At 39.4% G+C, this 14,391-nt stretch overlaps 1 protein-coding gene across 1 annotated transcript in view; it reads right to left on the bottom strand.

The window, feature by feature from the left end:
- Positions 1-13,036, bottom strand: part of ralgps1 (Ral GEF with PH domain and SH3 binding motif 1) — a 120,215-nt gene extending 107,179 nt beyond the window's left edge. The window contains exon 1 of the mRNA XM_053503553.1: positions 12,741-13,036. The gene's annotated coding sequence lies outside the window, so the exon portion shown is untranslated. The remainder of the gene's footprint in view (positions 1-12,740) is intronic.
- Positions 13,037-14,391: the final 1,355 nt, after the last annotated feature.

The following is a 14,391-nucleotide window of genomic DNA, read 5'->3' as shown; positions in this document are numbered from 1 at the left end:
GCGCTATGAGATAAACCACAGTTCGTTAAAGCAAACCTTTCCGCTATGAGGGCATGTAAAATACCCTTCGGTAATTATGTTGTAAAATTACAACATAATTTTATTATCTATATAAATAAAAGAAATGTTTTGTCAGTATATTGATTAGAACTCATTCTTTTAACAATATTTTTACATTTCATACATCGGAGGACTCGAAACCAGTCTCAGAAAAATGTCTGTCTGCATGTCTGTCCAGCCAGATTTTATCACAGCATCAGAGAAAACTCGCTGGACAAACTTTTATAAAACTTTAAGTACTTAGATACAGTGTCTGCCTGAAGCTTAACCTGCACCATAAGTGAAAGAGAAGTCATGTTATTGATAGGTGATAAGAACTCAAATCAGTATCACAGTTCAACGATTTTACTTAATGAAAAATTTAAATTTTTTTGTTTTGTTTTGTTTTGTGCTCCAATACTAACAGGGTTTGTATTACAAATATGTTTAAGTATTAAAGCTATAAATATTGTTTTCTAATGAAAGAGTTCTCTTCTGTGCTGCTTTCATGTCGCAGACTGGACAGGGTGGTGTCATGTGACTACACATTGCGAATTATGACTTTAATGGGACAATACATGAACTCACACAGTGGAGAAACTATTTATAGATTGTTATTAAAACATCAAGTTATTAAAGAACTTCAGTGTTTATTCTATGCCTAAATAATCTGCAATGCCAATGTAACATTTACAATTCACATGCAAAACTGACTGTTTTCTCTGTTGACGAGTACTAAAAAAATTACCAGATATTTATAATATTGCTAAAAAAAAAAAAAAACAAAGTAAAAAAGAGCTTTGTGTATGCTTGATTATTTTCTTTTACACAAAGACTGCATTGGAATGCTTTAGTTGTCTACTGAAATAATAATTGCAGTGCATGACTTCACAAAATAAAAGAGCATTGCGTATTGTTTCTTACAAGGAGTATTGTTTCAAAAAGCAGGTGCACAATTTCCATTACCCATGCTCCAAACAAAGGAAAAATACAGCTGTCTTCACTACTGAAATGAAAGTAGTGCAATAAAAAAAATTGTGGAAAAATGCATGCATCCGGGTTAATTTGGAAATCAGCCACTTAACAAATGTGTTTTGTTGCAAGTGATCATAAATCTGTCCAACAATCTGTTTGAGATAAATTAAAACGGCCTCACAAATGACCAATGGAACAAAGATGCAACTGATCATAAATATATAGAGAAATATACAAAATATACGGGAGCACTACTTTGTCCCCTCAATTTCTTTGGTTTGTTTGTATAGAAAGCTTGCCAGAAAGTCAGAATTAATTATTGGTTAGCGAGACATTGCAAGAAAATCAATATAAATTGAAAAAAAAAACCTGCTTGTCTTAGTATTCAACCTTCCAGGATCCAGATGCTTCAGTCTAAACAAGGGCAGTGATTGGGCCACAACCTTTGAGATAATAAACCAACTCCCAAGGTCTGAACAAATCCTTAGCTAAACAGCCATTTCAGAGACTTTTCTTTTCAGCGTGAAGCAGTGAAGATGAAGACTAAGGAGTTTTCTAAGGAAGTAAAATATAGGGTGATCAATAGATAAGGTTACTCAATAGCTGTAAGTAGATGCTGCATCACCAAAACACTACTGTAGACAAAGCCATCCCTCAGAACCCAGGACTAAACCAAGACAGAGATTGGTGAGGACAACCACACTGAGGTAAAAAAAGTAATTCTGAAAAAGTTAAAGTAGTTGAGGCTGGCAAAAATAGAGGAGCCCAAGACAACAAGAGCTTTGCAAAATTAAGAACTATATGGAAAGGTTGCTATATAGAAAGAAATCATTGCTTCTGATAAGCCACAAAGTGGAAGAGTGTCCCAATGAAGACTAAGGTTGATTTTTTTGGCACAAACCTAACGTAGGCCATACATTAAATAAACCATACCATGAAATACAATGAAATATGGATTCTTGTCATTACTCAAGTTAGAATAGTAACAGAGTAAAGAGCATGAGAACTTTTTTTTTTTTTTTTTAATGCTTGGGTGAAATTTCACGTTAGCAGAACAACGGCCTTAAACAATGCCACAGTTTTTTTTGTTTTTGCTGTATTAAACAGCAATGTAAATTACACTCATCTAAAGGATTATTAGGAACCTGTTCAATTTCTTATTAATACAATTATCTAATCAACCAATTACATGGCAGTTGCTTCAATGCATTTAGAGGTGTGGTCCTGGGCATGACAATCTCCTGAACTCCAAACTAAATGTCAAAATGGGAAAAAAGGTGATTTAATATTGAGCGTGGCATGGATGTTGGTGCCAGACGGGCCGGTTTGAGTATTTCACAATCTGCTTTGTTACTGGGATTTTCACGCACAACCATTTCTAGAGTTTACAAAGAATGGTGTGAAAAGGGAAAAACATCCAGTATGCGGCAGTCCTGTGGGCGAAAATGCCTTGTTGATGCTAGAGGTCAGAGGAGAAGGGGCCGACTGATTCAAGCTGATAGAAGAGCAACTTTGACTAAAATAACCACTTGTTACAACCGAGGTATGCAGCAAAGCATTTGTGAAGCCACAACACGCACAACCTTGAGGTGGTGGTGTAATGGTGTGGGGGATGTTTTCTTGGCACACTTTAGGCCCCTTAGTGCCAATTGGGCATCGTTTAAGTGCCACGGGCTACCTGAGCATTGTTTCTGACCATGTCCATCCCTTTATAACCACCATGTACCCATCCTCTAATGGCTACTTCCAGCAGGATAATGCACCACGTCATAAAGCTCGAATCATTTTAAATTGGTTTCTTGAACATGACAGAGTTCACTGTACTAAAATGGCCTCCACAGTCACCAGATCTCAACCCAATAGAGCATCTTTGGGATGTGGTGGAACGGGTGCTTCGTGCCCTGGATGTGCATCCCACAAATCTCCATCAACTGCAAGATGCTATCCTATCAATATGGGCCAACATTTCTAAAGAATGCTTTCAGCACCTTGTTGAATCAATCCCACGTAGAATTAAGGCAGTTCTGAAGGCGAAAGGGGGTCAAACACTGTATTAGTATGGTGTTTCTAATAATCCTTTAGGTGGGTGTATATAAGAGAAACAAAGATTAATTGGTTTTCTTTTTAAAAAAAACTACTTTATTTTTTTAAATACATACAACATTTTATCAAAAATAAAAATTGTCAATATTCGCAATACAAGGAATTAGAGCTGATGATCTTTGCCCGAACCGGACAGGACCCGACAGGACGCGACGGGTTCGGGCGTAATTAAAATAATTTTACACAGGCTAGGGCCGGGCTTGGGCCAGGCTCGGGCCAGGCTCGGGCTTGCGCAGCAAATGAGCGGCCATGTGATGCATTTTGATTAGCGCGAGAGAAATGCGAAATGGGATGCTGAGGAGGTTAAACAGAGGCTTCCACTAGCAATTACGTTTTGGTTGCACCAGCAACTAAAGCAAGTCTGCGGTGTGGGAAAGTTTTGACCATGTACATAATGGGAATAATGCGCCAGTGGGTTATGTGAAATGCAAAAAGTGCGACATTCTGTTAAAGTACGACAGCAAAACGGGTATTGAATAATGAATAATGTCGAGCTATAAACGGGTTCAGGCTTTTAAAAGGCTGTTAATCAAAATGTACTTGTCGGGTCATAGGCCCTGTCGGGCCTAACTTTTAAGGCCCGATTACAGCTCTATAAGGAATATCTTTATACCCCTATCTCACTCATGCGGTTTGACTCACGGTGACCTGTCGCGATTGCCCACCGACGTTCCGCTGACGTTCCGCGAAGTTCTGTAAGGTCTGCAAGCTTCTGCGAGGGCCGCAAAAAAATTAAACATGTTACATTATGAAAAGATGGAAATGTAATCGCAGCACCAAAACTCTCGGTAAATCATGATAAAGCGTACTTCCGGGCACCGTGCGAAACCACGTAGGTGAGGGTTGACAGTGATGAATTAAGTGCATTACAGTGCCATACATTCTGATTTTAAAGCCTTTTTACAGATGCAAAAACTAAAGAAAAAGGTATTTCAAATGACTAAGTATCAAAAAAAACTAAGGCACAGATTAAAATAAATAATTATACACAAACACTAAGTTGTGCAACTTAACTTTTAGAACTAAAAGTTTCCAAATCTACAGCTCAGGCATAACAAATAAGCAATTTCTGTCGTTTTCCCTTGCTGGTTTCTTTATCTCTTGGCTAGCTGACAATTTCCATCCAATGATCCGTTCTATTTTGTAGCCCACACCAGAACGCTCCATTCAATCAATACACAGCTAACTGTTTGCGTCTCCTTCCGCTTTTTGGGTGACGTAAGCGCTTCTTCTTCGTTGGTGTTTATTGGCAGCTTGCATCCAGAATTCGATTACAAAAAATGATTGAGGCAAAATCTTTCGCCTCAAAGCTCCTTTTAATTGCGCAAAAACGTACCGCAAGCTTTTAAAATTAATTAAAAGGAGCTTTGAGGCGAAAGATTTTGCCTCGATCATTTTTTGTAATCGAATTAATTGAATTACTCGGGGAACCGTTTCAGCCTAGTTTAAAATAAATAATAATTTTAAAAATGTCTGAAACAATCTGTGTCATTTGTGATATTTCTTGCCTTCTTAATGTGCTTTAGACCATCAGCTGTCTTGTGCAGGGGAAGGCTGGGTACGGAGTTAATAGCCCCATTAGGGCTAAAACTAGTGTACAAAAAGATATGATTTAGAAAAAAAAACAGGTCATCACTTGAATGAAGGTCAGTAACTCTGAAAAATCTCAAGAACTCTAAATGTATACCCAGGTTCAGTCACCAAAACAATTAAACACTATAATGAAACTAACTCTTATGTGGCACGTCCCTGAAAATAAAGACCAAGAGCTACCTCTGTTGCAGAGGATAAGTTTATTAAAACCGCGGATTAACAGTACCTCAGATTAGAGCCCACATAAATGCTTTTCAGGTCAATAGCCGACGTTTTAACATCCACTGTTCAGAGGAGACTGCGTAAGTCAGACTTTTATGGTCGAAGAAAGCATTAATTCAGAAGAACAACAAGCGGAAGAGACTTGCTTGGGCCAAGAAATACAAGGAATGGACATTAGATGTCCTTTGGTTTGACATTTGGAGATTTCCTGTTCTAAAATTCTAACATTATAGTTTATTTGTTTTATAAGACTATTATATTTATACAAGATTACCTTTATTTCCTTGCATTATTTACTATCATAATTATCTACTATTTAAAAATAATTTTTGCATCCCTCACCACTCTCTGTTCAACTACAACAAAAAATTGTTAATGTATTGGAAGTAAATCAAATCTAACAGTTTTTGCTATACAATATAAATGTGCAGAGTTTTAAACTACATATATATGCACTATTCATATTATTAGAATTACCTGTACGTTCATGTGGTTCTCTAAACATAATTTATTAACTAATGGAAGTGGCTAAATTCAATAAATGTATTTATTTATTTTAAGAAAATATGCAGACACAGGATATGAGCTTCAGTGTTCCCATTAAATGTCAATTGGGGGAAATGTTTGATTTCTGTAAGTTTAACTGTGGCATGGTTATCAGTGCCAGATGGACTGGTTGGAGTTTTTCAGAAAATTCTGATCTGCTGAGATTTTCACAGGCTATACAAACTTTGCACAAAATGGTGCAGAGAACAAAAACCACTGACTTCCGTTGGGTGAAACACCCTGCTAATGATCTCTTTCTCTCTCTTTCTCTTAATCTGGATGCGCTGGAACACATCATCAGTGATGTTTCCTGAGATCATCGGGTGTTTCAGGTCTCACAACATCAGACACTCTCTCTCAGGTGACCCAGCCGTGGCTGATCACGCCCCAACGTGTGTCCCAGCAGCACTGGCCCACTTTGCGAACCTCTTGATCCAAATCCACCTCGAGGCTCTTTCTGCGGCTTCTGTAATGAACTTAATGGCTCTCCTCTTTGCAGCTCCTGTGATTCCAAGCCTGGCAAAGATCTTACACAGGGATTGAGCGGCAAAGCCTCTGCACCCTACTTCTATAGGCTCACAGCAAGCCTTCTAGCCCTTCCTTCGGTAGTCCTCAATGAGCTCCTGGTACTTGAGCCGCTTATTTGCCTCTTCCATGCGGTCCTCCCATGGGACTATCAGTTCCAACAAAAGGACTTGCTTGGACGATGCAGATGTTAAAACCATATCGGCTCTCAACGAGGTTGATGTTACAAATTCTGGGAACTTGAGCTGCCTGTCCAGGTCAACCCGCAGCTCCCAGTCTGCTGAAGATGAAAGGGGGCTGGTTGATTTTTGCTTTCCTTGCGCCCGCTCACCAGCTCTTACGAGGACAATTTTCCTCTGGCTGCCAACATATTTGTTGTTGGCCACTGCATGTGAAATGGTCTCTGCTATACACTTCAGGACCTGATCGTGCCGCCAACGGTATCGTCCCTCTCCAAGGGCAGATGGGCAGCTACTCAGAATATGCTTCAGGGACCCTCGTCCAGAACAGAGTGGACACATTGGAACTTCACTTTTGCCCCAAACATGCAGGTTCGTTGGGCTGGGGAGCACGTCGTCCACAGCTTGGACCAAGAACTTAATACGCTTTGCCTTCAAGATGTCGTTCCAAGTGATCTTCCTCTCCAGCACTCCTTCCCACCTCGTCCATGCCCCTTGTTGCCGCATGCTCACCGCCCTGCTGGTCCTCACCTCCTCGACACCTGCTCGCCTGCACCTTGTTGTACTGTGGCTTTGGGATTGCTCCCAGTCCTGCTTGCCCGCGGTCCTGGTATAGGTACGTTTACTCAACTTAGGCTCCTCTACGACGAACCTCTCAGGCGCGAAACTTGTGATAATTGTGGTCAGATTAAGAAGTCGTCCTTCCACATCACCCTTTGCTGTTACATTGATGATTTTAGATGTATCCTCATCAAACTGGTGCCACAGCTTGTGCTGCTTTGCTGGAGGCCACTTGATATGTAGGAGTACTCTGCCTGGACCTGGAGTGTTTGGCACTTGGAGGTTCTGGGCTCTGTGGGGTTTATCCGGACCGGGCTCCTCCTGCGTCTTCCCAGGCATCGATCCTGTGCGCTGTGCTGTAATCTCCTGTGCCAGGCATTTCATCCGGGCCTGATTTAAATACAATTAAATTGATATAACATCATCACCAAGTTTAACAATCCCCAGCAATGCTGCTATGTCAGAGACTATTAAAATGTGTTGAACAAATATATGTCAAAATCCTCCACGATCGAATTACTAATGAGGCAGCAGCAATCTAATGTTTTTGTGTTTCCACTAATGGATGGTGTAGGTGAAACAGATGGCATAGCAACAGAAGAGATACAAAATGCATCTCAATACTGTACAAGCATGTTAAAATGGTCAATATGAGGAACCATTTAAGTGTGGTTTTCTTTTTGCTCCAGAGAAATATAGAGAGTGACAACTAGAGTGTATTAAAAGGGAATTGAATTCTGTAAGTTGAATTAAAAAGATTTTGTAAGGCACGTTTAAAAAAATTCAAGATTTATGTCAGCAGTTGTGGACCATGGTGATCTTGGCAGAGGCATTCAATTAATTAATATTGATTTTTCCCAGTTGAATATATTCAATGAAATTTTTTTTTTAAATGTTGAATATTTATTCATATGCTTTGCATTCATGTTTATTAAAAACTCTCAACCTCATCAGCAGGGGCTCTAGCCTGTATGGCGCCCACGCTAAACTCCACTCCTGTGCCCTGCCCGAAAAATCAAAAAGAAACCACAAAACTCTCAGTATATCACGAACGATACGAAATAGCAACACAGAAAATATCTTGGGTTACCCTCAAGCATTGGAAATTCGTGATCACACTAACTAGGTTGAGAGCCCAATCACAGAAAACCTAATACTTCCAAGTGGGCGATACTACTCCCATGCAGTAGCCTACCTACTGTAAAGCTCACAAACTAAAATCAGCACGCTGAGTCTGATGAGATTAATTAAACCACACAGTGACATATCATTATTGTGAAAGGCAAGTAAGCAGATAGAAAACAGATCATGCAAATGTCCTGGGGTTATTTCTTTTTTGTATGTGTGTGCTGTGAAGCAACAATGCTACCTGCTGTAATGCTGCACATTTGTATAAAATTTAAGTATGGAATAAAACACGATGGGATATTCTGTTTCTGAAGGTATTCAAGGATCGAGTTATAGTTACCAGCCTCAGTATTTTTAATGAACAGCATGTCATGAAAAAATGTTCATATATCAAATCTCCTTCATTGTTTTCTTTGCTTGATGCAATGCTCAGCAATTGACACTTCTTTTCTTTTGGTCAGATAGTGCATGTGTACTGTAATACATGGATGCCAACCCATCACAGGGTACGCACACGCACACACTCTCGCGCACACACTCTCGCGCACACACTCTCGCGCACACACTCTCGCGCACACACTCTCGCGCACACACTCTCGCGCACACACTCTCGCGCACACACTCATATGACCATATGTCTTTGGATCTTTGGATTTTGGGGGAAAAACTAAATCCAAAGAAGAAAACCCATCAAGCAATGGTGCATGGCATCTCAAAACATCCAGACCAGCAGCGAGATCCAAAACACCCAAGAGGTGAGAGGCAGAGGTCCTAAACACTTGGTTAACATATGTAGGTCTGTCTGTGCGGAGGCCTTTTGATTACAGTGAACAGTCACGTTTAAAACATAGTTTGAGATGATTAGCTTTGAGACATAGTGCATTACTCATGCTTAAATTCACTTCAATCCCATTTCTCCCTCATTCTAATGAAAAAAATTCAAATAAAAAAAAAACATGTTTAAACATTTACTATATACATTTATACATGTACTTATACATAAACGTTGCTCTGCCAAAAAAAAAAAAAAAAAAAAAGTCACAAACTAATATTTCACTGGAATTTATTTCGTTCAGCGATTTGATGATGGGAGAGTTGGACCGCTACATGAAGCCTTTTCCAGGACATTACAAAGATTTTCAATGGGATCAATGTCTCTGGCCAATTGATGTCTCATGCTTCCTGAACCACTCTTTCACAATGTGAGCAAAATTAATCCATTACCTCAAATTATTTAAATAGTTCATTTCAAGTTCAAGTAATTTATTATTCATACAGTATAAATACTGTGCATCTCTCGTCCTAATTCAGCACATGCACGGCAAATACCACTGACATGAAAGATGCGCTACAAGCTACAGAAGGCCATACCTGAAAGAGCTGGCTCTTTCTAGAGTGCTGTATTGAAGCATGGTTATGGAAAAGTGACTGGAAAGAAAAATGTAGGACTGGTAGGAAAAGGTGAACAAGCAACAGGGATAACTTACAGAGATGATGCAGCCTTAAGAACATTGACATGAAAAGATGATTCAAGAATTTCGGGGTGGGGGGGGGGGGGGTGGGGGGAAGAGGAGTGAGGCTGGAGTCAAGAGCCACCAGACAGGGACATCTTGAATGAGAATGGGCTGAAACTGTGGCAGTCTTAAGCCCAATCCCAATTCTATTTTCTACCTCTTCCCCTACCCCTCGCCCCTTCCCCTTGTCTGGAAAGGGGAAGGGTTAAAATATTTCCCCTAAGAAATGGGACACCACTACACTGTTATACGTCATCATACGTATCCATTCATTTACATGTACACATATGGCCGTAAGCAAAACAAACAATGCGTTATCAAATGCTCGGCAAACTGCCGTGCTACTGAACTTTCATATTTGTTTGTAGCATGCAGTAACGTGTATATGACATAAAAATATATTTTTGTAATATCGTGCAATCAGTGCTATCTGCTAGCAAACTTTAGCGATTTTTTTTGCAAACGTTTCTTTACAGGACATCACCATAAACACAAACACAAGACTAAAGGTAATATACATATAATGAAAACTTGTCGTAAAAATCCTTCTTAATGGCAAAAATTAGTTACATTTATGGGTCTGCTTGCTCGAGTGAGCAGCCATGTTGAAAATTTCGCTTAGCCCTTCGTTTGAAGTGAGGTCCTGAAAAATCTTCGTTTGGAGGGCTATCTGGCCCATCCCCTTACCCCTACCCAGGGGTGTAGGGATAAGAGGTAGAATTGGGATTGGGCTATAGTATCAAGCTACTTCTGAACCAAAGACAATGTCAGAATGTCTTACCTGGGCTGATGACTGGGCTAATAAATAGGCTAAAACTGGACCATTGCTCAAAGGTCATTTTTTAGATAAAATTTAATTTTGCATTTTATTTGAAAATTAAGTGGACTATGTTGGTCCACTGTGTTCTATCAAGTCAATCTAACAGGTCACCATGGCAATCTAAAAGATTTTAGAGCACTTCATGCTTCTGTCTGCTAACAAGCTTAAAAATGCTGATTTCGTTAGCACAGATGAGCTAAAGGCTGCTATTAAAGCAACCTAGTCTTCAAAACCACACAGCATTGCCATAGGCTGATCACCTCCATGCGACATCATAGCTATAATACTTATAATGACACTATAATATATGAGAGTTTACAATACAATGATAATTTATATGATTGGTTTGTTTATTGCCAATATATACATTGTTTATTGTTAATATATATCTGTGCCTGGCTGAACTACCTGTGACTAGAGGAGCTGGCAAACGACCGTTAGCACCCATAGTTGGTGTATTTAATAAGGGTAAAAATATTTTAAAATTCTTACCAGTAAAAAAGGTGAAGAGAATAAACCATGGAGGTGGTGGACAATCCTATAAATCTCATTATTTTCTATTATTGTCTTCACTTATTTCGCATCTGAATAGCCTCAGTGAATTAACCGTGCCAGGGGACAAATCCCAAACAGCATAAAAGGGAAAGCATTATGCCGGGTGTACAATCCCTTGTTTCACACACCAAATATTGTCCTTGTGCAGGGGTTACTGATTTAATGGATATAGAATGGGATACACACACCAGTGCATAAAACGTGTTTTAAATGTGTGTGTATTTTATTAAAAGCATGTTTCTAACAGGGAATGAAATCCTGTCTTTGCATTTATTTTGATCACAGTGTAAAATGCCTAAAAACATAGGGCTCTGTGACGAGTGGACACACACACCCACACATTACACAGTATATGCCAAGAAACTGTTGCCATGATCATGGGCGCCCAAAGGCTCATTTATGCCTGTGGAGACCAAAGGACAGCCTGTCTGGTTAGATCCCACAGAAAATCCAATGCAGCACAAACTGCCAAAAAATAAATAAATAAATAAACATTGGCCATAAGACAAATGTGCCAAGAACAACCACCACAGCCTACTGTGCACAGGGACCAGCAAGCAAAGACACAACAGAACACAACCAGAGATCTTGTGGAGTCATGCCCCAAAAAGCCAGAGCCACAAGGGGAACCTATACACAATTATAATGCATAATGTTTTTCGTTGTTGTTGTTGTAATGTCATGGCTGATCAGTGTGTGTAGACTTGCATGCATTAAGCATTGTAATTACAGATGTTACCCTTGTGCACTACTACATGTGTACTACACACGACAAAGTACTCATCTTTCCTGGTCATTGGGGTGGCATACCTTTAATATGCGTCTTTGACGTAAAGACACAGAAGTGGCTAATTAAACGCTGTTGTCCGATTCAATAACAATTTAATTAAAATACGTGTTGTATGTGTATATTGTTTTGTGGACCACAACTGAAGCAAATGATTTGTCTGTGTTATTCCATAGGGAGACAAAAATCAAACAATAAACCAATAATCTATATAGTAATAATACTAATAATAACATGCTTGTGATTTCAATTTGACACTGGTGTAGGCTGGAGTCAAAGCAAAACATTTACCTTTTTTATTTTTAGTATACATTTATTTTTTTTATAAACTGTTTGGGAAAATACACATATAAGACTAAAAAAATTTGAAAGACTTTGAACAAAAATCTTTCTTTATGTGAGATCTTTACATACATGTTTTACCTTTCAGATAAAAGCTGAGACATCAACAAATTGTTTGTCATTTTTCTAATAATTGGTGGCCACTTGACACTTTGACCAGAGTTCGAGTTAGCCTTAAATGTTGTGCCTTTAAGACAGCACGACAACCCAAAGCAAAGGTACAGAATAGCACAGTTTGTTTCGTTTGTTTGTTTGTTTGTGTTCACCAGGTAATCTGTTTAAATATGAAAGTGGAAGCCACACGTAAAGACAGGTACTTCCCTGAGTCTATTGCCAGGTATAATCAACAATACAGGTTCCCTTTTTCTTTTTTTTTTTTACCAGGAAATAGTTGCCTTTGTCCATAAAATGAAACCAAACCAATATATATATATATATATATATATATATATAATAAAATGTATGCGGCGGGTTTTCACTGCACTACATATACTCTACTGCACTGCTGACAACACAGATTTCAAAACGTTTTGATTTAAAGTGGAGCCGCTAGCGTCAAGCGCGATCAAAACACACACCCCGTGAGTAATAATAAAAACAGACAGATTGCTTGGTGATAACGAAGGCTGTTGTAAGCTCGAAACACCATCCTCTTACCCGAGTACTGACATAATGAACAGCATCTCGTACTGAAGGATGTTTTCAAAGCAATGGCGCAGGCGCGATAGTGACAAGCGTGCAAATGGCACCTTCTGTATTTTGGGGGGGTTTCATACGCGCAAGTCCATACGTTGTGTTAATGTATCAAAATGTGCTTTAGTTATGCGGGTATCTTTTCCCCTCCAACTCACCCATTGAAGGTAACGTTCCTTCTGGTGGAATCCACAGATTCAGCAGGTTCCGTGAACGAATATCGCCGTCTGTCCGCCGCGCCTGCTCTAATCCCAGTGTCGATGTGGCTAGAAGAAGGAAATCGCTGTTCTGGATTAACGTTTAAATTGTGCTTACCGCTTAATGTATCTAAGGAGCCCCGTGCTCTTTGACAAACGTTATGGCGCGGTACGTGTATAAGTGTTATCCTTACTAGCTTCGTTACAACCCGATGGCGGACAGAACCATTGACCAACAGCTGGCCGTAGACATCGGATAGTGTCAGGTACGATCGGGTTTCTGCTGGAAAGCAACGAGAACGAATCACGTTTTCGGTTTATGCTCTTAAGCCCCGCCCCGCGCAAAGCGACCAATCATGAATTAGGTCAGGATCGTGTCGCGCAGGTGCGTCTGTGTTTCGAGTTCACACGCGGCAGTAGATGACGCGCTGAACTGCTTTCCAGCTGAGATTAGCAGCAGAGCGTTTAGAGAGCGAATCCAAAGTCTTTGTGGAATGCCATATTTCACATCATACCATTTATTGAGTTCAAACACTGAACCATGATAACAAATTAGGTGCAATTCGTAATATGCTCGTAAATATTATATTAGTGAAACTAAAACTATTCGTAGTGGATATCATACACTTATGTTCTAAGAAGCTATACGAGATAGGAGCTACTCTCTATACTAAGGCGTTATATGAATATTTAAAGTACCGGAATTTTATTTGTTTTTATATTTTTTATCCTATTTGCGCAATAATTAGACTCGAAAACGACTGGATGTACAAATACTGAATGTAAACAAACTCCGGGGAGCAGGGTCTGGCCCGCTGTTATTTCAGTCAAGTGTAAATGGCGACATCATGTGGGGAAATGAAGACAGTGCTGCACACAAACCTAGCAAACTAACCCAGCGACACACGCAGCTGAATTCTACGTCATGTGACTCCCTCATTTTCTCATCGTCTACAGGTCATTTTACAAAAAAGGTGGAATTTAGGTCATAAAAATCTCCTGAAATGGTTTTCCTCTTTTACACATTGAACCTCCTCAATAGGAGTAACTTACTTTTAAAATTTATGAATCCACAAAAGGTGAAGCTTAACACATTAGATTTGTATGTATGTATGTATGTATGTATGTATGTATATATATATATATATATATATATATATATATACTACCGTTCAAAAGTTTTAGAACACTTTCCTGATTTTTAGTTCTTTCTACATTGTAAAGGAATGCTGAAGGCGTCCAAAAAAATGCATTAATCTCCTTTGAACAGTTAATGGTGAGATGTTTCTGCTACTTCTGCTCTGTAAAGACTTCATAACGCCTCTAATCTGAGGTGCTGTTAATTGGTCATTTATTAGGCTGATAACTCTAAATGGACTTCTCGTCTGTGGCAGGGGTAGGTTTTTATGTTCATAAATGTGTTCGGTTATTCAGATTTTCTGCTTTAAGGTGCTGGAAGAATCTGTAACGGAGCAGTTTAGAAAACAGCTGCAGACCACAGCACTTAATTTGAGTAGATCTGCATTAAAGCCCACCCACTGACTTTAATGGGTGACTAAATTATAAGACCAGCAACCACGGCATAAACAGACAAAATACAAGTTTACCTAGC

Source organism: Clarias gariepinus, chromosome 9 (assembly GCF_024256425.1).
Source record: "Clarias gariepinus isolate MV-2021 ecotype Netherlands chromosome 9, CGAR_prim_01v2, whole genome shotgun sequence".
NCBI lineage: Eukaryota > Metazoa > Chordata > Actinopteri > Siluriformes > Clariidae > Clarias > Clarias gariepinus.
This window is presented reverse-complemented; position numbering and strand designations above follow the sequence as displayed.